Below are 3,751 nucleotides of genomic sequence, written 5' to 3'. Positions count from 1 at the left end.
TAAAGGGAATATTCCCTGGAATATTCCCTGGCCGACTAGTGGAGGCTCATATGGTAGGTCGGTCAGCAGGCCAATCTAACGACCTTCGCGGGCTATAAAAGCTAAACCCCTTCGCAGCCATCTGACACTTATCTTTCACCCAGTCAGAGTTGTTGTTCCAGCTAGCCTTAAGCTCTTCACCTATCTTCTGTCTAGATCGCCATCTAAGCTTCACTCAGTGGAAGCGCATGGGTGGACAGAGCCATCTTTGTATCAGTTGTTTGAAGTTAAAGAATTTACTGATTCTCCTCTTATCTGTTGTGTACTCTCTATCTCTTTCTCAGATTCTGTTCGCTGCGCCGTGTAATATTTTACATGGTATCAGAGCCCAGGGGGCTCTAGAGATCGGAGAGCGTGCAAGAGGCAAAGGCTTCAACAGCAAAGAGAAACGATGTCGACTCCGGGAAGCGGTTTTGGCGCATCAGGAAGCGGTGCAGGAGGTGGTGCTGCTATACCGGCTATTCAAACACTGAGGATTCGTCCACCAACCTTCAGCGAAGGCAAGTTAGATGGTACAAACTACACCTTGTGGAAGTTCAAAATTACAACTATCCTTGATTCTTATGAGCTTTTGGAGACTGTGCTGGGGACTGACGCAGAACCACAGCCTACCCCCGACCCATTAAATCCTAATGTGATGATTCCTCCAAATGCAGATCTTCTACGAGCTTGGAAACGAAGGAATGCAGATGCATTGTGTGCCTTAGTTACAAGCTCTTCTGACAGTGTTTTGACTCTGATTCAGCATACAACCAAAGCGTCAGAGGCTTGGAATGTACTACGGAGTCAGTATGAAACACGAAACCAAACAAGGATTCAAAACTTGGAGAATCAACTAGCAGCAGAGAAGTTTGCTGAAGGAGAGACGGTTGAAGCATTCATCACTCGGATTAAGAATCTACGCGACCAGATGGCTGGCGCTGGGATACAAAAGACTAGCGAAGAGCTAGCTCGGAGGTGTCTTCGGATTTGTCCACAAAAGTTTGATGGACTAGTAACTGCCCTTAATACTCAGGTGAGACCTCAAGCTTTGACTTTTGAGGAGTTTTGTGCATTATTAATGGAGGAAGAGTTGAGGCTGAAAGCCCGAGAAGGAAGCAACAATGGAGATGCTGCATTCTCTGCCAATGCAAAAGGCAAAGGTGTCTCCTCCACCAAAAATGATGGTGACAAAAAGAAGAAGGGTGGCAAGAAGAAGTTTCAAGGAGAGTGCTTCTACTGTAAGAAGAAAGGACATGCAATTGCAGATTGTCGTGTCAAGAAGGCAGATGAAAAGAATGGTACTCTTAAAAGTAAAGGGAAAGAGACAGCCAATACGGCTGAAGCAGAGTTGGAATTATTCATGGCGACCATTGAGGAAGTGTGCTCCTTGGCACAGGAAGAATCTACCACTAACTCTTAGGTGTTGGATAGTGGGGCCTCCTGTCACATGACCAACAAGAAATGTCTATACAGTTCTATGCAGCCTCTACAAGAATCCATCACTGTGACGGTTGGAAATGATGCTAAATGCCCTGCTGCGGGCACAGGTACTATTTCTTTTGTTGCTGCAAATGGTGAAGTCAAAAAGCTTTCAAATGTGTTGTATGTTCCCGAAATCAGGAGAAATCTCTTATCAGTTTTGCTGCCATAACTGATCTTGGTCATGAAGTGAGGTTCAAGAAGATAGGTGCAGAAATTATTGATAGTGCTGGCACAATTGTTGGCAAAGGAGAAAGAAGGAACAACCTGTATGAGCTAAGTGCTCTTACAGCCACCGCAGGAGTGGGCACAAGTAAGCTTTGGCATGAAAGGTTTGGACACATCGGATTTGCAGTATTGAAGGAGATGCAAAAGCAAGGTATGGTTGCTCACCTACCTACAATAACTGAATTGAAGGAACCATGTGAAGCTTGTATGATGGGCAAGCAACAGAGAAAGGCATTTCCACAAGAAAGCAAGAATAGAGCACAGGCTCCTCTAGAGTTGGTGCATGCTGACTTATGTGGTAAGATGCCTACACAGGCCTTGGGGGGATCTTCTTATTTTATGTTGATTGTCGACGACTACAGTAGGAAGATGTGGGTGTACTTCCTTCGTGATAAGGCTCAAGCTTTTGGTAAGTTTAAAGAATGGCTAATACTTGTTGAGAATGAAACAGGGAAAAGTGTGAAGAAATTTAGAACAGATGGTGGTGGTGAGTTCAACTCAAAGGAGTTTGAAGGCTTTTGCAAGAGCAAAGGGATCAAGCGTCAATTGACGACGCCTCACACACCTCAGCAGAACGGTGTTGTGGAACGCAGGAATCGCACCATTGTGGAGATGGCAAGATGCATGCTAAAGGGCAAGGGATTGCCTAACCATTTTTGGGCTGAAGCTGTTAATACTGCAGTCTACATTCTAAATCGGAGCTATACAAAGGCTCTCAAGGGAAAAACACCTCATGAGGCTTACACTAGTAAGAAACCATCTGTCTCACATTTTAGAATTTTTGGATGTGAATGTTATGCACATATTCCAGATGAGAAGAGAAACAAGTTACAACCAAAAAGCAGAAAATGTATCTTCTTGGGTTATAGTGATGAGCAGAAGGCTTACAAATTATATGACCAAGAGGCAAAGAAGATCATCGCCAGCCGTGATGTGGTGTTCAAGGAGGAGCCGCATACAGTGGAGGAGGAGAAGGCAAGTTCTTCCACTTTATCATCAAGCGAAGAAGTAGTCCACTATGAACCTGTCCCGAGAGCTATCCCTATCCTTAAGGAGGAGGAAGCATCATCTTCAGATGATGAGGAAAAAGTTCACCAACCTGACATCACCCCACCGGAAAAGCCATTGCCGCGCTGGGTGAAGCAGCTCTATGACCACAATAATCCTATGCCTGCATCTATTGAGGAGAAGGCAGACGGACCAAGGAGGTCTCAGAGAATAGAGGAGCAAAGGAGGGCTTCTGCTAACATAGTCAATATGGCCTTGATGGTTGAGATTATGAGAGAAGTAAAGGAGCCAACTGACTTAGAAGAAGCACTTGCAGATCCATCATGTAAGGCTGCTATGCAGGCGGAGTATGACAGCATAATGAAGAATGACACTTGGGAGCTAGTGGATCGACCAGCAAAGCGGAAGGTTATTGGCACCAAGTGGATCTGGAAGGTAAAGTACAAGGCTGATGGTACCTTAGAAAAGTACAAAGCTAGAATCGTTGCCCAACGATTTTCACAAGTTGAAGGGTTTGATTTTCAAGAGTCATTTTCCCCAACTGCCAGAATGACCACTATTCGCACGATACTTGCAGTGGCTGCCCACAAGAAGTGGCCAGTGTACCAAATGGATGTTAAGTCAGCGTTCTTAAATGGTGACCTCAAGGAGGAGGTGTACGTGGCTCAGGCACCAGGGTTTGAGGCCCCCCATTCTGAGAACAAAGTGTGTAAACTGAAGAAGGCATTGTATGGGCTGAAACAAGCCCCCAGAGCATGGTACCAGCGGATAGATAGGTTCTTTTTAAACCTAAACTTCAAAAGATGTGCCTCAGATGCTAACTTGTATGTTTACAGGGATGGTAAAAAGTCTGTAGTGATTGTCCTATATGTGGACGACCTTCTTATTACAGGTGACTATGAAGATATGATCAACCAAACTCGAAAGGCTTTGAGTTCAGAGTTTGAAATGACAGACTTGGGCTTGCTGCACTATTGTTTGGGGATTGAAGTCTGGCAAGAGCCAGGAAAGATCT

The sequence above is a fragment of the Lygodium microphyllum genome, chromosome 1, assembly GCF_053477565.2.
Source record: "Lygodium microphyllum isolate KBCC chromosome 1, Lygodium_microphyllum_v1.1.10, whole genome shotgun sequence".
Taxonomy (NCBI): domain Eukaryota; kingdom Viridiplantae; phylum Streptophyta; class Polypodiopsida; order Schizaeales; family Lygodiaceae; genus Lygodium; species Lygodium microphyllum.
This window is presented reverse-complemented; position numbering follows the sequence as displayed.